The sequence below is a fragment of the Nannospalax galili genome, unplaced genomic scaffold, assembly GCF_000622305.1.
Source record: "Nannospalax galili isolate Female #2095 unplaced genomic scaffold, S.galili_v1.0 scaffold70, whole genome shotgun sequence".
NCBI lineage: Eukaryota > Metazoa > Chordata > Mammalia > Rodentia > Spalacidae > Nannospalax > Nannospalax galili.
In genome coordinates, this window is record NW_008328543.1 from 990,984 (window position 1) to 1,012,908 (window position 21,925).

Below are 21,925 nucleotides of genomic sequence, written 5' to 3' on the forward strand. Positions count from 1 at the left end.
AAGAAAGGGAAGTTGGTAGATGATTTAAATATTGCCAGGAAATTTGGTGAACATCTTTAACCTCTGTATTAGGGAGGTTGAGACAGGAGGATGCCATTAGAACAAGGACATTCTGGGAATATAGTGAGTTCCTATCTCAAAAAACATTAAATTTTACAAAAACCAAAGCAAAACAGTTAGTAGGTGACCTTAAATATGAAAGTATCAGAAATTTTGCAACTTGTTAGCCACAGGGTCATTATGGCTTTAAAGAGTTACTAATCTGAACATGCATAAGATGGCAAAAGGCAGATGTTAGCCATTTCAGTTTGGTCAGGTAGACATCAGTAAGTCTCTAATGAGCTCACACTCTGGAGTTTAAACTTATTCTCAGATGGAGTCAAAGCTTTCTTAGTAAACCAAGGAGATGATTAGATGACACCATGGAGATTAGATCACACCATGGAGATTAGATGACACCACAGAGATTAGATGACACCACAGAGATTAGATGACACCATGATGAATTAGTTTTAAGGAAAAACTTTTTATTTTTCAAACTGACATAATTTTCTATAAAATTGTGATTCATAACAAAAGTTACCTGATATTTATTAAGTTCGAGTTGTTTCTTACATAATATTACAGATAAATGGTGCCCAAAGAAAAAATCTGTAATCCAAAAATATTTTAAGACTTTGAGAGGGACCAAGCACCAATATCAAGGGAAAAGTCAAAGACAGAATTCTGAGAGAATGTACATTCTACCAGCATCACAGCAGGAAATTTTCCATTGATAGTGAAGGAAATAAATAGGGTCTTTTTTGTTTGCTTGTTTAGATATATTTATGGTTATTCCAAAATATACAAACTCTCTGAAAACCTGGATAACAAGTGTCAAAATTCAGATATTTAAGGCAATTTATTTCATGTGTAGAATATTACCATCGGCATTTAAGCACCATCTTATAATCAACATATTGGTATTTCTAGAAAGATTTGCATAATAATACCGTCCAGCTGGGAAACTAAGCAGTTCAGGACAGAATTTTGCATAGGATGGATTAGTACTAGGGTTTTGTTGAGTTTTGTTTTGAGGGTTTTTGTGGTTTATCTTTTGGTTTTTGTGTTGCTATTTGGAGATACAGGCTCACTATGGAGCCCTTGCTCGCCTGGCACTTAACTTGTAGCAAAGGCTGGACATGACTCAGTAACTCTTCCTTCTTCAGCCTCCAGGAATTCTGGGATTACAGATGTGAGTCACCACATCCAGATTTGCATTTGGTGGGTTATTTTAACTTGTGTTATTGAATTTATCTATTTATTCTCTCTCTCTCTCTCTCTGTGTTATTGCATTTATCTATTTATTATGTGCCTCTCTCTCTCTCTCTCTCTCTCTCTCTCTCTCTCTCTCTCTCTGTCTCCTGTTAGTTTGAGTGGCATATGTCATGGTGCACATGTGGAGTTTATAGGACAACTTTCAAGACCTAGTTCTGTCCTTTCATCATGTTTTCCTGAGGGTTCAACTCCAGTCATCAGAATTTGCTGTATTCACTGAGCCATCTCACTGGGTTTGGTCATTAATTGTTTAAACCTATTCTTAGGATATTTTATTAACATTTAGAACCCTAAAAAATCGTAGACCTGCAATTGTTTAATGAATTTTAATTGGGTCATAGGCGGTGATGGCAGAGAGAGGGAACGGGTTCAGGTGCTCTGAAGAGCGAAACAGACGCTCAAGATCTTCGAGATCATGAACGTGAGGATCAAGGGTTGAAGACGCTGAAGATCGTCACCAGTGTCCTCATTCCCTGAGGTGACATCGGTCATGGGGGGTCGGGGGTGAAGGAGGACAGCGTAGGACAAAGCCAGCGTCAGAGAACGTGCAGCTCCCTGCAGCCCTGGCAGGTGTCTTCCCTCCTGCTGGGGAGCAGTCAGCTTGAACACAAGAGTCAGCTCACCTCCACATGCACAGCGGCTGCCCATCACAGGGACGTGCTCACGTTTTGCTTCTGTGGGTGAGTTGTCATAAAAGGTGAAACTAGGTAAATATCCACGCTAACCTAACCACCTTGTCATTGCCTGTGAGCCCATAAAGTCAATGTCCAGCCTTCCCCAGGCTCCTGTGGGAGGGGACCCTGAACAACTCCCAGCCTGTGGTGATCTGTGAGCCCAGCCTTCCCCAGCATCCACTGCTCAGGTGCAGCTATTCTCAGCATAAATGCTCAGGCTTCCTGGGACGGATAACTTTTTATCCTCTACTAAATAAAAAATTTACCGACTTTCCTTCTGTTTGTCTATAAATTTTTATTGACGAGACCAGGAACCTGAGCAGAAAGAGGTACAACCTCCCTATTTGACTGCCCCACAACATTCTAGAGAATAAACAATACTTTTAAGACGGGTGAAAGAAACCAAATAAACAGAGAATATCAGGAACAGAGACCTAATTAAAAGAGGAAAGGGTCCGTGCACTGTTCTTTGCACAGTTTAAGAGGGCAGAAGGGTGACATGCTTGGCAACGTGTTCAAAGTGACCCAGCTGGCGCAGAACTTCTTGCTTGGCTGGGGCAGGCCAGCTACACAGGATGTCCAGCACCACAGTATATCCTGGGTTAGGAAGGATACAACACGGACTCATTCTCAATGTGCTGAGGCCATTTGTTCTGAAGGCCATTCTGAGTATGTAGAAAGGGGGGGCTTGTAGAAAATCAAATTTCATTCCATAATTCCACACAGTGCGAGGGAGCACACAAGAATTTCTAGGATACTGGGGCTGAAGAGATGGTTCAGCAGTTAAGAGCACTGACTACTCTTGCACAGGACCCAGGTTCAGTTCCCAGAACCCACATGGCTGCTGACAACCATCTGTAACTCCAGTACCAGTTTATTAAACACAGTCTTTTGGCCTTCCCAGGCATTGGCCACATGGGTGCACTTACATCCATGCAGACAAAACCACACATACAAAAATAAAAATGAGTTTTAGAAATGAAAATAATTTTTAGGGTACTAGTTTGCAGCTCTTCCTCTGAAGAATTCTTCAGGCACTTTGTAAAATGTATGTGAGCTGTCAACGGTAGCTGCTCTGTCACCTAGAATCACTGAAAGAATTGTTCTCAGACTGCAGGACAGGTCGGGAGGGGTCTGTGCAACTGTGTCCTCACATCTCAGGAGGCAGGTTGGTGATATCCTCTTCGGATCACTACTGCCCTGTCTTCTTTCTCACAGCCACCAAATGTGACAAGTTTGCTCTTGGCAGTGGGGGCAGGGAGGTAGTGTGCCAACAGATAGATGAATTTAGACAAAGCAATGTGTAGACCATAATGTTGCAAAATAATTCAAGATTTACAATAAATTGGTTCAGCATAATACATATAAACATGATGGATTATGTGAGATTCTAAAGAATGTGTGCCTAAATATCACTCGTAGTTTTTTTTTTAATTATAAACATAAACAGTATATTTCACTCTTTACTTATTATTATATATCAGAATATAATTTATTATTTTACTTTCTACATTCTTTCTCTTTTGTTATGAACAAAAGTGTTATTTTGAGAAGATATAAGGAAATGTGGGAGAAGGAATGTGAAATTAAGCCTCCACATCTAGACTGGTGTTTTTTATTGAGATCCTTGGAGTTGTATGTGGAACTGCCCACGGATACCCAACATACCCAGCATCTCTCTCAAGGCACACTGGATGGCACAGCACCCTAGCTGTGTCACTGAAAATGAATAGTCACAAGTCCTAAAATGTTTGGTGATATCAAATTACTATATATACTTCAAAGGAAAAATGAGATGTCATTGATTTTTGACAATCTTCCAGAACATGGATAATTTTCACAAAGGCTCATCCATCTGACTCAGATGATGAGTTGAATCATCACATGAAAAAGTCCAGAGATGAGGAATGCATGAGTCAAGACCAATAAACCTAGGAAAACTAGCAGGAGAACAGGTCCTTCCCCTGAAGTTAATACAGTCCCTCCACACATACGATAGTGCATGCCCAGGAAGCTGCACTGCTGTCTATGAATTCAGCCAAGTAAGCTTCAGCTGGGAACTAAATCTGCAGAAAATGACACTTCAGATGTGCGCTGATGCTGAAGTGTTCCAGTAATGCCGTCAAGGAGCACTGAGCTTTAAGATCTGCCTTTTCTGCCAAGACTTTGGGGATACATTAAGAAAATATCTACCCCGAGGAAAATTAATGCCACTAGTTGCATCATTAGTAAATGAACTGGCGAAACCATGGAGCATGTGACTAGTACTGACGATTGATCTTTGCAGCTGAAACCACCACAGTCTGTCCACTTGCCCCTCAGGTTGGATCATGAGCAAGGGCTGCATTTGGAACTTTGGTCCACCCAAGTAGGAGTGTGACATGGTTTAATCTAATATCTCATAAAGCTAAATTATTTTACATGTTCAGGGGAGAATAACTGTCTATTCTTTGCATCAAGAGTTTAGAATCCAGATGTTAAATACATCTCTAAGCAGGCATAGTTCCTCTAAGGAGTAGGATGAACTTTGCCTACTGATAGTATCATCTTCCCTCTATGTCAGGTTTGCCAGGCTAACAGAGAACTACCAGAGGGGGCCCAGAAAACTTTGCTGCATCAGCCAATCAGCACAGCTGCTGTGATGAGTTGGCTCAAAGGTGATTGCGTTAAAGCTAACTTCAGTAGTGATCTATCCATGTGACTTACCAAATGTATACTGAAGGCAGACCTTCCTACCATGATCTCAAGGAAAGTCTCAATATGATGTCACTAAAGCCCTTGGCCAATCCTTGATTGAAGTTTAAAGAGGAATTCTAGAATTTTGGAAACTCAAGGAAATTGATTTACCATGATATTCATGTCAATCTAAGTTACATATTTTATTTTCATTTTAAAGAATCTTTTGAATTTTATTTGTATTACATTTTAAATTTTTTGAGTTTCATACATCATTTCTACCCTCATGAACCCTGCCAATACTTTCAATATCATCATTCTCTCAATTTTGTGACCTCCTCACTTATCATTATTGTTACATATATACATAAATGCATGCGTATATATATGCACACAAATATAATATACAGAGGCCATCTTAAGATGTGAAAATAGTAACCATTTACAAGAGTAAATGTATAGAGTAAGCTAAACAAATTATACATACTATTTAAAATATTAGTAATTTTTATATGCTAACCTCAGAACAATTCATATCTAAAATCATATACAAATAAATAGATATTATATACTTCTTCTGGAGTGTGCATTGAATAATTTACAGAATAATTTTATATAATTAGTGGTGGTAAGTGCTAGGTGTGGCCTTCTGATCTGATCTGTGAATACTAATTTTAGGTTGTCCTAATATGGAATACAGAGAGATATAAGATGTTAGTTAAGTGGCAGACAGTGGGTAGAGGAGACTATTAACCATGTGACACAATTCACACTTTCAGGATATCTTTCTTACCTTGTAAGAGAAGGCCTTCCCCTCACCCTTAATGATCCCAAAGCCTCCAGAGCCAGCCACCACAACCAACACAGAAGTCCTGTCCATGGCCAGGCTGTCTCATTTAACACACCTCAAATCTTCTTGTCACAAAAACTGTATGACAGTCAATCACAACCTGATGGGCTCAGAGGGACTAGGGTCAGAGAGAAAAGCTTCTGAAGTGAGGAGTGGATGGAATCATTAACAAGGTGGCACGTAACATCTGACTGAATTTAGGCCAGGAGGAAAAACACAAACTGTACCAAAGATATTGCCAATCACCTTGGATATTTCTCTAGATGGTATTGATTATCTCAAGAGTTTGAAGAACAGCTTTGTATACCAATACACACATATGTGTGGGTATATCATGCATAAAACAGGTGAGACAGAAAAGTAGGTGTGTGATGAGAGGGAAAAAAAGAGCACTAGTGTTTTGCTGTTGATGAAGCGATTTTTAAAAACTACCTCATTTGAGCCTTGTTACAAAACTGCACGGTGTGAAGGGCAATTATTATTATCCTCATTGTAGAAGTGATGAAAGACGATGAAGTCCTGTGTGGCTAAATGACTTTAATACAGTCAAATCACCAGTAAATGGTGGTTTTGGGATTCTATTTCAGATCTTCTGACAGCAAAGCCCTCTGAAGTTTGATTCCATTTTCTTTTATAATGCTCCACTCATAAATAAGTATTAAATCTAAAAAGATGCTAATACAGTTTCAAATGGAGACACTCTTGCATATTTTATCATATCCATCTTTGGCAGGTTCCATGGGTGTCTTTGGATCTGACCCATCCTCGCTTTCTCTCAAAAGACAATTGATTCCCCTTTTCTCACTCCATAAATTTATCATGTTATATTTATCAGTGTGTGGAATGTGTGTGATATAGACTGACTGAAATCATCTTTCATGTTTCTGAAAAGGCTCATAAAATAATTCAAGGTCCCTGCGGGAGACTCTGGGCATCTTCAAAGCCACTGAAGGATCTATCTTCTCCTCTGTCCCCTCTTCTATGAACAAAGGCAGATGAAGGTCTCCCTGTTCCCCTCCCACAAAAGAGAAGCTGCCTTTTGGAAGTCTAGCTCTCCTCCGGGGAATAAGGGTCCCACTGTTGGAGCAGCCTTCCCTGTCTCATGGTAAGCTTGAACACATGACTGAGATGGCAGCAGCAACCTCACCCCCAACAGGCAGCTGAGGGCAGTCAGCAAAGGCAACCGACAGGCTGGCACTGCTGAGCAGCTCAGCACCTGCTGGATTCTGGGTCAGTTTTGCTGGGGAGCAGAGACAGCAGGATGTCATGAGTTATTGTGTTACATTCTCCAAGTACTGAGATGTCCACGGAGAGCTTTGTATGTTCCCTGAATGCTCAGAATGACTTACCGCACCTAACAACTTAAACACATGGTATAATCAACATCATGAGTTGCTGTGAACACGCTCTCTTGGCCTGAGGACACTTACTTAGGCTTCCTTTCTCATTGACTAGCTGGTGAGCCACCCTGCTGGCACCCTGCAGGGCCTGGCCTTTGTGTGGTATTAAACGGCAGTGCCTTTCAAGTACACTGCTGGCACATACTTTTCACTTGCGGCACACAGCCCCAGACATAGACTAACGGAAAAGGAGCACATTGTTACCAGCTTACCTCCGCCACTCCGATTCTCTCTCATGAAGCAATGACTTACCCCCAAGTCTTGTCATCTTGGCACAGTCTGCTGAAGTCTACCTTAATCTTTTCAATTTTTTTCAAACAATTATTACTACCTTTAATCTAGTGTGTGTGTGTGTGTGTGTGTGTGTGTGTGTGTATGTGTGTGTGTGCCACAGCATGCATGTGGAGATCAGAAAACAGCTCGTAAAAGCTGGTTCTCACTCTCCATCGTGTGCACCCTGGGGATCCAACTGAGGTCATCAGCTTTGGCATCAGTGACCTAGATGTCTTAAACCACATCACCGTCACCACCTTTTCAAGTTTATACGAACTAATATCTCTAACGGGACCCTTGGATGATTCCCATAACCAAAGTCAATTTTCTGTTTTAATCCCCTTAGAAAGATAGTGAGCAATATGCAGTATTAATGCCTCAGGGTTTGCTCTAGTCCCCTCCTGCCTCCCCTGCAATATACCTCCATCCTGCCAAGTTGACTCTACATCTCCCTGTGGGCTAGACAGGACCTGCCTGTGCTGTACTCTCCCACCACAGACCTGAAGATGATCTGATAGACATAGTGACCAGGGCCAGAGCTGATTTCTTTGTAGCAATCGATTCACAGCCTCATTTTTCTGTCTTGCAGACATATAACTCCCCCAAATATTAGTGTAGTCACCAGAATAGTTTTCCAAGCAAGCTTAACTCTCAGGGAGTTTTCTCTATGAGTAAGAAAGATGTTTTTCACCATAGGTACATCTGAAGTTCCCACTGAGTACTGTTCAGAGGTCACGGGAAGTATAGGATCCAGAAGGATCCAGGCCTTGATTGCTTTGAGAAAGTTTCCTTGGGACAAGGACACATTGCTCTATAGAGACTCAGGCTTAGATTTATAAAGCTTGCAACTTGTCTAACCCCAGAGGGAGTGTCTCCAATGGCCACAAGAGAAGTAGCATGGGAGGCAGTAAAAACTACAGTGACTTCAGCATCATAGCCTTACTCTGAGCGCCATCTCTGCCGGGCTAACACAAATTAAGCTTCTACAGGAGAAAATATCTGAGCAGTAAAGACTGAGACTTTGTGGATCTGCAGCCTACATTGCTGTTTGATGACCTCATTCAGACTAGTGCCATCTCTGCCGGGCTAACACAAATTAAGCTTCTACAGGAGAAAATATCCGAGCAGTAAAGACTGAGAACTTTGTGGATCTGCAGCCTACATTGCTGTTTGATGACCTCATTCAGACTATCCATAGAAAATTCCCATTTGATGATTTCATATCATTATATTTGGCCAATGATTTTTGTCCTTAGCTTGTTGATACAGCTGGAAACAGTATTAATATTTATAAACTTTAATTATTTTAAAATTTACCCACACTACACTTCAGGACATGAAATTTGTCTGTCTTCAACACCTTTTTCAATTATCTTCACACTCATCAAAAAATGTAATCATTATTTTAAAGCATTACCCATGATCATTTGCATGAATAAATGATCAGAAATATATTGTCATTGGGAACTTACTGTCCATAGACATTAAGTTATGATTGAAACACAAAGCTTCACCTGCATTTCAAGACGGCTCGCACCCCACAGTAACAAGCTTTCTGCACTCTGAAGACTGCAATCAATTTTAAAATTTGAACTTGTTTATTAAATGAATTATTTCAAATTGTGCTTTTTAAATTTTTATCAACTCTTGTATAAAACAGCATTCAAGTAATTTCATGAAATCATTAAATATTCCTGTCACTTACTGCTTTCATTTCTTGCTGCTCAAATGTATGTGAGTTCAGGGCCGACCCATTGGGACTGGAAACCTATCAGGGAACTCATAAGTAGAGAAAACCGAGTCTTCCTCTCTTGGCAGCTTTTGATTGTCCATAGCTCCTCACCTCCAGGTGGAACCTAGTCTTGAACCACTTTTATGGATTTCTACCTGTGATTCTACTTCCATTGACTTAAACTGTGAGAGATGCTAAAAGCCTTTCTTCTGGTTTTCACTGAGGTTTTTGTTGGACAAATTTTATCTTAGCTACCATTTTGTTATTCTAAAGTTCTAAAGCCATTTCTGCAATAAGGGCATCAGCCTTGCTTCAGAACACAGAAAAGAAAATGGATTTTTATCCAGAAAATGTCAAGCTTGTGTCCTTAACACTCAGCTGTGGTCTTTGTGTGCAGCCAAATTCAGAAAGAGCAGCCGACTTGATACTCCATAATAGACGCAGGGTGTCTCCCAAGTTGCCACCAGAGTGCTTTCCAGGACACTGAGACAATCAATGAAGAATAATCTAAACACAGAAAAGTCGGTGTATTTCAAATGTGTTTAAGGAGAAACCACTCCCATTCCACTCTTCCAGAGAAAGCTTTCTGTATACTCTCTGATGAACTCTGCTCCTTCTTTCTGGCTTAGATTCAGGAGATATAAATAAATTTACATAAGAATTTGGAAAGCACCCATGAACTAAATTCGAGGCACAATAAATAAACTTACTGAGAAATATAGACCCAAGTACCTACTTTTTTGTAAGGAGAAAAGAAAATCCAAAAAGCTTACAATGTTATTGAAAATTGTAACCAGTGCCTACCTTGCTGTCCTGTCCCTCTGTCCTCCACTGACCAGTGACTTCAGTTCCTTTATGTGAGGGATGTTTCCATAACCCTAAAGAGAGAGTTACTGATCAGCATCACATTAAAAATGAATTTGCTATGTGCAGAAGATGGGATAGATTCATTTTCTTACATATTATTGCTATTCCTGAGATAAATTGTTACAAATACTGATGAGCAAATCTTGCAATCTGAAGCAAAGTTTCTAGTCAGAAAAATCTGAATGTGCTGATTCAGACCTTGACACTCAACATGTACACTACCACCCACACTATAGGTAATATTGTACTTAGAAAATTTACTTCTACTTCCAAAGCTCAATGTGATCGGAGTCTGTCCCTAATAAGAACATGTTCTTCATGGAAGGCAACTTAAAATGCATTCTTGTATGGTGTGGCAAATAAATTCAACCGTACAGTATGAGAGCTAGCTCAGAGTCTGCAGGTGTAGCTCAGCGATGCAGCTCCTGTCCAGCACGTGCAGGGCCCTGGTCTCAACGCTCAGCTTCAGCAAAACTTCTGTAAAAGTTTACATTTGAGTCTGTTTCCAAAGGTATTTTGTTTTTAAACATGCATGGGTGTGTGTCTGTGTGTGTACATGTGTGTGCAGCACCTGTAGATGCTAGATGAAGAGGTCAGAGCCCCTGGAGCTGGAGCTACAGGGAGGTGTGAGCCACTTGATGTGGGTACTGGGAACTGAACTCAGGTCCTGTGCAAAATCTGTGAGCGCTCTTAACCACTGAGCAATCGCCGCAGACCTTCTATCTAAATTTTGATTGAAAATTTGATGATCTGCCATTGTTACCATAATGTCAATTTTCTCATAGGTTCTTTGGTCAAGGCAAAACAAATAACCTTATAGCAATTATTTCTAGAGGGATATGACCGTCCTCACAGTGAGCCAACAGCCCTAAACTAATCATACATCTTCTATAAAGATTAGAATTTAACACAGAAACAGATGGAAAAGCTTTAGTTTGTAGCAAACGTAATCATTGTCTGTGTGTGAAAGGAAATTTTTTTCTAAGCTGCTGTAATTATTTATCAGTGTCACTCCCTGCTGCAAACACTCATCATAAAACCGAAGGATTTTCTTTCAGGCTGAAGCAGGAAATTTATAAATGAAGGTGTGATCTTTGTGTATATTTTTTTTAAACAATTTTGACTTAGTACAAGCTAGAAAACCTCGTGGCGGCATCTTCCAGGAGAGTTCAGTGCCTGCCAAAGTGATTAATGCAGGACTTTCCCAGAGCTAAGGGATCACTTTGCATAGTAAGATGCTTGGTGAATGGCCATGCCAGGGTGTTGGAGTGTTAGCAACAATTATGATATCAGGTTGAAGTCGTAAAAGGCTTCTACTACCAGAAGGCTACAGTAACGTCACCAAATCATTTTCATACAGTTCAAGAGCAGGCATCTCCTCATGTGCACCTCCTGCAGAGAGAACTATCCAGAATAGGTCCCTCTGAAATTATGCCTTACATAATTTTAGCATGCAACAGAATATCAAAGGTGCAACAGGTAGAGGTGGAAACCTCTACATGTTCAAACAATGATCAAAATTAAACATTGTCCTATTAAAGGATGTGCTTCTTTTTGATTGTCTATGTTTGGGAACACCTTTATTGAAAAAGGCATTATTTTTCTTGAGATATGGCAAGAGCTTCATAAGCTGTGACCCGAGTTGCAAAACCCCAAAGCAAAATTTGTCCTATGCAAAGTTAAGCAAAATCAACCAAATCATAGTCACCGTGGCTACGTGATTACTCTGCTTCAGATCAGAAAGCATCCTTCACAGGGGAATATCCGTTTCCCTATAGTTCACTGAGGACAGGGGCATGTTTGAATTTTTCCACAGGATTATTTTGCTGTGTAATTGTTAGTAACAAAAAGATAGCTGTCCAATGTCATTCTTTACATCTTTGTGATCCACAGAATTTGTATGGAAACTGTCAGAGCTCAGGAAAGAAGGACCCCCTAATACCATGTATGTAGAACAGGGGTAATAAGACCCCAGTTTGCATCTGTGTTAAAACAATTGCATGTGTGGGAAAGGGTGTGCCTGAATCCTTAACACGTGAGGACTAGGAAGATCACCTGTATATATCTTTCTTAAACGATTTAAATAGCATACATGACTATCCAAATTTTCTTCTCTCTTCCCTAAAATTAGTCTCTTACAGCTATATTTACCTTAATAGTGAAAATTCATGAAATGTTATTTAATCTGTGTTTTTCAAATTTTATTTAATATTTTTATGTCTATAAGTGTATTGCTTGCTTGCCTGTGCACCCATGTTGTGCAATACCTGTGGTGGTCAAAAGAGAGCGTTTGATTCCCCTGGAGCTGGAGTTATGGATGGTAATTGGCTGATCTGTGCGTGCTGTGAATCAAACCCAGGTCCTCTGCAAGAGCACCCAGTGCTCTTATCCACTGAGCCATCTCTCCAGCCCTGTAATTTTTGTTTTATAGAAACATTTGCAATTCCCCTAATTTCTTTCTGTTGCTGTAATAAATACCCTGAAAACAGCAACTTCAAGGGAAAAAACACTTAATTTGCTTACAATTCTAGATTACAGACCATCACTGGGCGGGAGTCAAGGAGGGACCTTAGAGCAGCTTGTCACATCTGCCCACAGTCAAAGATGCCCAGTTCCACGGTCACCAACAGAGAGAGGACAGATGGGCTCATGCCCACCTCTCAGGAGGCTTTTCCTGTTCTTACTCAGCCCTAGACTCCAAGCAGAGAGAATGGTCCTACTTAATCAGTGGGTCCTCCCATCTCAATAAACACATCTCAGAAAATTCCTCACAGACAGTTACACAGGCCAAATTTACCTAGACATTCCCTCACTGAGATAGTATTCCCAGATGATTCTTGATTGTGTTGACCACTAAAACTTCCATTCACAGTGGTGAAAGGATTTATTGAATTAAATAACAAAATTGTGAATTTTGTCAATTTATCAATTACTTTCTACTTCATACTCTCTTGTTACAGACTACATGTTGACTGTAATTCTGTCCAATATGATGTATGAATTTGTAGTGTGGCATCATCTTGCCATTTGGTGGATAAATTAAAATTTTACACACTGAAACACTATTTTTTTGGATTCATTACTTGTCCCTTAAATTGAAATTTTCTTTCTCCGTAAAGATTACTAATATTCAGGTCTCTGTACTTTTATGGCACAATATACCAATATATTTAACCCATGTGATCTTGATTTCTATTGTGAGCAGACCTACGTGGATGCTGGGAATAGAAATTGAATCCTCTGTAAGACCAGCAAAACTCTTACACTGAGCCATCACTCTGGCCCCTGTTTTATCAGGAGAATGTATCAGTATGCTTATAATTAACATGGTAACAGTATTTATAATAAAAGTAAATACTTTCAGCCAAAGTACTCTCAGAAACCCAAAAATGAACTAAAATGCATAAAGGAATCTTGCTCTCAGAGATTTTTCCCAATGTGGGAGGTAAGGGATTTGTCTACGAAGAATTATACTTTATGCAGAACAAGATACATTGCTAGAATATTTGAAAAAACTGATGAGATTCAGGGAAAAAAAGTTTAGAAAGAAGCCAGGAGATGGCTGCCAACACACTGGGAGTTTGGACAGAAATTTGCCAGATGATAAAACCATCAAATGAAGTGTAAAGAAAGATGAAGTCATAACCCACAAACATCAAAGAGCCAGAAAAATATACCATGAGACTGATAACCTGCAAATACTGTCGCTTAGCTCCTGTTGTACAAGCTGTGGAGAGGAGAATTTGAGATCATGTAGGGCCTGACTGACCAGCCTGGACACCGTTCCTGTGCCACAGGACGTGGTGGAGTACCAGCTCCAAGTGAAGATCGACCCCTATGTGCATCAGGGAGATGAATGTCCAATTAACTATGAACAGGAATGAACACACCCACCCATTCCTCAGTGCAGACCTGCCTGATGTACCACCTGTCACAGACCAGCCTTCCGAGTCCTGCATCCACAGAAAGAACTGGGCTCAGTAACTCAGGGAAGATTAATGTCGTAAATTAGACCAAGAGGTGTCCTTCCAAAGTGACAACCACCACAGGAGATATAAAACAATAGGTTCTGAATGTGGTTGCTTGTTCTAAACTTGTCCTCGGGGCAAAACAAAAAAGTAATAAAAGAGATTTGATTCCATTTTGGATACAATACCTTTTTAAAATTCATATTTTGGTCACAAGTTTCTGAAAGATAAATTAACCTCCATGGATAAATAACCCTTACTGTGGACGCGTGGGCGTCTTGTACCTCTTGTCACGGGTGAAAACGTTTGAATTATTTTCATCTAACACAGACCCATTTTGCTAATCCCATTTCAGACCACGGGGACACGGTCTTTGATGTCACTGTCCGTAAATTCTAGACGAGGGAAATGACTTACAGAAAAATTAACGCAGGAAAAGTAACTCTGAGGAGGTGGGGGGACGACAGCTTTGAAGAGATTACATCAGGTCAGAGCACACCCTGCCCGGTGCTGTGGGAATGGGGTTCACAGTGGATCTTGGGCAAAGAGGACTGAGTTAGCAGGTACTTAAGTAGCCCTGAAGTGTACGGAGAGCAGAGGGAGAGGATGGACCTCGTCAGGTGGAAGGACAGAATAGATGAATGTCATCAGCGAACAAAGGAAGCCCAACATCCAAAGATATGATTCACTTAATGCTCACAAGCAAATTTGCTATTTTTAGTGTCAACTTTAAGGTCATTTTGAAATAAGGTTTAAAAAAGTTTTCCATTGTAATACTTTGTGACTGTAGGACTTTGAAGAAGAAATATGTGAAGGCAAGTTCTCAATGAATTTATATAAGCAATCAGGAACAACAAACACCAAGCAGTACCATTCAAATAATTTGCGTTTAGAGTGGTGTTTTACAGTATTTAAAATATTGCTGGAGGGGCTGGAGAGATGGCTCAGCAGTTAAGAGCACTGACTGCTCTTGCAGAGGACCTGGGTTCTATTCCCAGCACCCACACGGCAGCTATGAACCTTCCTTAACTCCAGTTCCAGGTGAATCCGAAGCCCTCTTCTGACCACTGCAACATTGCAGGACACGGGTGCACTCACAAACTTGCAGGCAGTACACTTATACACATGAAATAAAAATAATAAATAAAATATTTTTAAAAATAATGCTTAACAACACTGTTAATAAAAATCTTTAATTTATAATTACTAAACAAATCAGTTTTCTAAAGCAAATTAAGTGTTCCAGTTAAACTGTGTTAATCTCAAAAAACAGATGCTTACAATGGACATATATGTTGGGTCTAAGTTTTCAATTAGGACAAAACTGGCTCCAGGGATCATAATTGTTTTTGCAGTCAGTCCAGCCTCTACCTAAAGGAGTCTCTGTGCTCACTTTTATATGATAGCTTTGGAGAAAAGAGCGGGACTAAAGTGGACTCTACATAATTCCTAGTTATTTTGTGCAAAAATGCATACTTTACTTTTTATTATTTTAAAAACTTATGTCAGGCTAAATTATTTCATTATTCAAACTATTGAATTTCAATTTAAAATTGATTTTCTAGGTTTTGAAGCTGAATAGTAATTCAAAGTCTCTTTTATGCTAACCGAAACAGTTTTTAATAGGTCCATAATTTAGTTGGTTTCTGCCACTTGAATTTTATGTAAGGCTTGCAAAAAAATTAACTTTGGAGTGCAATTTTCTTAAGAGTGCCTAGGCCCTGGAGTCCTCCTCCTCTCAGTTGCCTGCAAGGCTGTTTCCTTTGGTGCTGAGTAGTGACTTGGGGAAGGACAGTGTTGTGGCTTGAAGAGAATTTTGTGTGTTAGCAAGTAATCATGAAAACAAGTGTGCGCTGCCTCACAGAGGTTGGGAAAACAGATGGTTTTTGGAGTCTGAGGTGCCAAACCTTTCTAGCATCAGGTTACCCATTTCATATGTAAGTTTCAGAAAGGCCTATTGAAAGTTTCAAACTGTCCATGTGAGATGTCTTACTTTTAGATAATTGGTAGAAAGCATCAATAATGAATAAAAAATAGCAGCTACAAAAATTAAATCTGACTTCAAAGTGCAAATTTACACGTATAGCCTTTCTTCCTGTGTTTACATTGTCAGCACGTACTGCTTACCGCCTGCAAACACACACACACACTCACACACACACACCATCATATATACGGTAAACAAACACATCATACACAATATACACACTTATGTATACATATGCACATGGACACACAGGAATATGTTCACATACACAGGACATGCTCACACACTCAACTGCAAAGAGTGCTACACCCTCAAAGCACAGGCACACACATTAATATGCACATACCTGATAACACACGGCATATCACAAGGGTTAGTGACACAAAATCCAGAATCAGATCATCTGTGGAGTTAGGTCTCCACAATGGGGAGACGATCATAAGGTGGTATAACTTCTCTTTTTTCCTTCCTTGTCTAGAAGTGTAAAGCAGACTCAATCCTAGGCCCTAATTAAATGAACTGACACATGCCAGCCATCTGAAACAGCACCTAGACACAGGAATTCCTTGTGAGCCTTAAATGACATCATTAATAAGCAGCCACAGACATGTGACAGACACGGCAGGATAGAGGTGCAGAGGAGACAGGAGGAAATCCTGTGCTCACTAGAAAGAAGGAAAGGCTCACCATTCGGCTTTTAGGAATGGTCTGTACTCAGTGACATTAAAAATCATTCACGGAGATCTAATGACAGAGCACAGAGGTCAGTGAGGAAAGAACTTCATCTTCACAGCACTGTCCAGCACTGTCCTGGCCAGCACTCACGGAGTCGCTGCCCTTAGATTCTTATACTTCTCCACCGAATCCTGAGTACTTATGTGGTATCTTTTACTGGGGAGAAAATAAAAGTCTATTCACCCCAGATAGGCTACTGGCAGAACAAAGATTGACTTGCCCAAATAGTGTGGTGAGCTTATTTTCAGGAGAATGGGTAAAGAGTTATTTGTAGGAGTGTGGGTAACTACACTCTATGGCGCTGAGGAAAATTAATGTCTTTATCTTTCTCCAGCAACCCCATATTTACTTGGCAAGATGTGACTTCATTAACCCCTTCCCCAAAGCAACCTTTTACAATCTATGTATAAGGGAGAGGGCCTGGGCCTGTGTGCCACCAACAGCCATTATAACTCCTCTGAGGGGGCAAGATCCTGAAGATCCTCTCTCTCTCTCTCTCTCTCTCTCTCTCTCTCTCTCTCTCTCTCTCTTTCTCTCTCTCTCATGAAAGGAGAAAGTCAAGAGACCTGTGTGAGGCTGAGGAGGTACCGGAGGCCAATGCAGAATTAAAATGCAAAGTACAATGCTCTACATGTAAAGATGTTTTAATGGGACCCAGTTTTGTATGCTAATTTAAGAGGAGTAAAAGTTTTAAAAGTTAAGACTTTAATAGATCAAGATTTTTGTCTTCAGTTGGAAGCATGAATACTTGGACCACATGACTAGATGGTTACAAGGTGGGTGTCTGCTCTGCTGAGTCTGTCCACAGAACCCGTCTCCATGTTTTCCAGGCAGCATACACACTCTCGTTTAAAGGACTTAAAAGGAGACCAGGAAGTGGGTTGATAAGGGGTGAGTCTGGCTGACAGTCAGCAAAGTTTGTTGTTTGTTTTTATTTTTACTTATTTTTTTTTTAGAAAGGTCAAGAAAACAAAGGAGGATCAGGCTCATGATCACAGACTGGCCCACTGTGCGGCAGCAGTTCTGAGAGGACCAAACTCTGTGGCTCACTTATTGATAATGTCCAAATTAACAGTAATTCATTTTGTCCTCTATAAGTCACTGCCTTTTATAGATTCTTCAAATTTTTTGTTCTATTAAATGAATTCAGAATGCATGAATATTTATAACATTTATAGTTTTGACATTTCTTTTTATTAATACATATGTGTGTCTGTGTATGTGCACATATACGTGGGTATCCATGGAGGCTACAAGAGGGCTACGGATCCCAGGGAACTGTTGTAATGGCTGTGAGCTGCCTCAATGGGTGCTAGAAACCAAACTGTAGTTCTCTGCAAGAGCACAAAGCAGTTAGCCTGAGTCCTCTCTCCAGGCTCAAACTTACCTTGATTAACTAGTATGTTTACTTTCTGATCATCAGTTCCTTTCTCTAACACCAAATTTTAATCCCAGAACTCAGGAGGCAGAGGCAGGCAGATCTCTGTGCATTCTAGGCCAGCCTGGTCTACACAGTGAGTTCCAGGACAGCTGGGGCTACAGGGAGACCCTGTCTCAAAAAGAAAAATAAATAAATAAATAGAGTCTAATAGCGACAGATACATTTTTTTAGGTGTAGAAATGATTACAGCAGGACCTGCACATATTTTTTCATTTAACACATCACTGCTGTATTGCTACTGGAGCTGGGAATCTACTTTGTGTGATGTCCCCAAGTACACAATCAACATTTCCCCATTTTGCACAGCTAATCTAAAATAATTTCCCCCAATTACACCAGACACCGTGAGACCGCTTTGGAGTATGATGGGATGTTTCTAACAAAGCTGATGCTCTCTGGTGCCTTCGTTCCTGCTTTTAGAAAGATTCAATCACTCCTGCAGCTCTTCTTTTTCTTATCTAAGAATTTACTTTTTCTCATTATTTCAGCTTCTCTGTTGATTATTAGCACCACGTTCTGTTAATTCACGTTTCCTAAAGATGGTCAAGTCCACGCACGTTCCCAGTGTCTTAGAGTTAAAAATGTTTTGCTGTAATCAGAATTTTAGAAAAGGGAAAAGTAAAGAAGGCAAAGGTGACTCATGAAATGGTAGCATTTCCTCTGAAATCAAGTTTGCTGTTCAGAAAGGTCTGACATACTAGGTGCACAGCCACACCATGAGCAAGGGGTCTGTCCTACTGTGTGCACAGCCACACCATGATCAAGGAGTCTGTCCTACTGTGTGCACAGCCACACCATGAGCAAGGAGTCTCTCCTACTGTGTGCACAGCCACACCATGAGCAAGGAGTCTGTCCTACTGTGTTCACAGCCACACCATGAGCAAGGAGTCTCTCCTACTGTGTGCACAGCCACATCATGAGCAAGGAGTATGTCCTACTGTGTGCACAGCCACATCATGAGCAAGGAGTCTGTCCTACTGTGTGCACAACCACATCATGAGCAAGGGGTCTGTCCTACTGTGTGCACAGCCACACCACGAGCAAGGAAGGGCAGGTACATGTGAAATCCAGGATGGAAAGAGTACACATCTTTACTGGATTAGCTATTTAATTATAAAGCAAATATAATCACTCTTGCTACTGCTTTCAGATAGATATTTTCCTGAGTTGTGAAATAATGATTTTTCTTCTTAAAATAAATCTGATAGAATTTTTATATACTTTTGGTCTCTTTTAATAAATATTTGAAACTTAACTGTTTCATATCACAAACACATTAAAATGCTATATATATCCATTCTGTCAAAGGCTGTGTATGCAGTTCAGAGGCTGAGCACTCACCTAATGTGCCTGAGACGCCTGCCCTAATTTTCAAAGCCTCAAAACTTATGGCCAATAAGAAAATTCTCTCTCTTCTACTTATTTGCAGTTTCTTCATAAATGCCTAAAACCACAAATTATAGCCATTTCTTGCTATCAGGAGATAATGCAATAGTTTTGTATGTTTGTGACTATCATATTAGATAACTAATAAAACCCACTTTATGGCATTTTATGAAACTTTCCATTTTGCAGACCTCTGCTTTTCTTGGAGGTCAGCATCCCTCTACAGTATTGTACTTTGGTGCTTCACTGTATACAAACATGCATTAAAATCCCTTACCTTGATTTATATCTCAGAACATTTTCTTATCAGCAAACAGGGTTAGTAATGATCCTAAGACATTTTATTGAAGCAATTAAAACATTATTAGACTGACAATAATAATCAGTCTTGTAAGCATGACTGAGTTCCATGTATTGCTAACAGGATTTGCTATCAGATTCAAATATTTAAAAAAAATAATTGTCACTATCTACTGACACTAAACATGTGTCACCCTAGGAACCAGTAATGATAAATCATAACACATACATTGTGTGTGTGTGTATGTATGTGTGTGTGTGTATGAGGAAATTAGTGGTAGTCATTAAGATTGTCCACAGCAGTTTTATTTATGATATACCAAACTAGAAATTGACCAAATATCATTCAGTAAGATTCTGGGAATAGAACACAGCATAAAACATTCATGAATGAAGGAACAGTCATACAAAAATGTGAATGGATCTCATCTTTACATCAATAAAAAGAATCTAATTATAGGATAATTATGTTTACATTAAGTTCAAGAACAGACAAATTAACTATGGAGACAGCAGTTAGGATATGGTTATATCTCTGGGTATGATATTTATTCTAAAACTACCAAAAACTGTGGTTATAGAAACTTCAATAACTTGATTGGGTATGTAGTTGTTTATAGATGCACATATGCAAATTAATTTATGAAAGATATATTTTTATAGCCTGCCCCACACACAGACAAGAAATTATGTATGGTTGATGATAAAACTCATTGGGAGAGGGCCTGATTTCCATCATAAGTACTACAAAATAATACAAATAAAATTATATATACTATATTTTTATAGAATATGTCTTATAAGAAATCTTTATAAGCACATAGGTATAGATCAAAATGAATGTTATCTAATACCTTTGTATACTAATTTCCAATTAAGTTTTAAAGAGTGAATAAGACTAGTCACAGAAAGATTTGTTTTAGTAACAATAATTGGCTAGGTTTTCTTAAAATATACATCATCAATTGTTCTTTAAGATTTCAGTTGCACATTAACAAAATATGGAGTAACATAGTTTGGGTGGTAAAACACATCTTCATTTTTAAAGTCCAGAACATCTTAGAGAAAAACAACTTATCATCCACCTGTGCACATGGTAGATGGATGATGAGATGTTCAGAATGTAAAGCCCAGGATTTGATGTGGCTGCTGTAATTCTCATTATTCTTCATAAAGCAGTTGACCCACTTATAAAATCAAACTAAATTCTCTCGTTATTTTGGCACTAAAGGAAATAAAGGTGTGACACTGGTCTGACATATGTAATTTATCACTGGATAAACCCACTTCTGCAGAAACTTTAGAGTACTTTTTCTCAACCAAAACCAAGCAGGATTTTTTCCCCACTGGAATGATGTATTTTGTACCACAGAGTTACCAAGAAACATTATATAGCGTTAAACTAACCTCCTGTAAAATCTCAGAGGTGAACTCAGCATATGACCTCAGCTATTGTGAAGACCATTTCAATTATAGGTACAGAAGACAGTTCTTTCTGTAGCACCTGCTGTTTGCAGGTGGAGCCTTCATCTACTTGCTCTTGAATTTTCTGCCTGAGCCTTTCCAGATCCAGCTGTCTACACACATCCTGTTTACCCAGGTTCGCTTGGCTCCCTGCCCTTACCCATACTCTGTGTTTTGGTGATGCACAGTCCTGAGTGTACAAACATTATTTTTGTTTTTACCCTTCAGTTTTTCTCTCACCATATGTAGGTGGCACTTGCACTTTTCTAAGGAATGTAGGACCAAGAAGTGCCCAGTGCACTCAAATCAGATCTAGGCCCCAAGCACAGCTCTCTCTGCACCGGAAGCAGAACTTGCCTCTTATCTAATCTCTGTCAGGCTTGACTTAATATTTTTTAAAAATAGGGATGGAAATACCATTTCAGGTGTTTTCCACAATACAGCTGAGATCAGGTGCCTAATTGTGGTCAGTAATCCCCTGCTGGAGGCAGGCAGCTCACCTACACCACTCTGTAAGCCTAGCAAGCCTCAGGAACTTAAGAGACCCAAGGTCACACTTTGAGTTCTCTCTACAATCCCTGGAATATGCTCCTGGGCCACACAGCTACTGGTTAGTTTTCTTCAGACATCCAGCCTCGCACAATAAGGTCCTGAATAAGAACAAGACATTAAATCACTGCAAATCCCATGTTGGGCCCCAGAGAAAAACAGTTAAGGGGCGAGAAAAGTTTATCTTTCTTGCTGTCTGGTGTAAGGGAACACTATCTTAATAAGACAGAAAGACTGCTTTTCTTTCCTTAATAACTACAGCCATTTTAATTCTGGAAAAAGAGGGAGAAGCAAAGAGAACTCCAG

The 21,925-nt window shown here is 39.7% G+C and overlaps 1 protein-coding gene across 1 annotated transcript in view; it reads right to left on the bottom strand.

The window, feature by feature from the left end:
• Nucleotides 1-21,925, bottom strand: part of LOC103729463 (protocadherin-15) — a 1,150,197-nt gene that overhangs the window by 975,740 nt on the left and 152,532 nt on the right. The window contains exon 4 of the mRNA XM_029560656.1: nt 9,727-9,800. The gene's annotated coding sequence lies outside the window, so the exon portion shown is untranslated. The remainder of the gene's footprint in view (nt 1-9,726; nt 9,801-21,925) is intronic.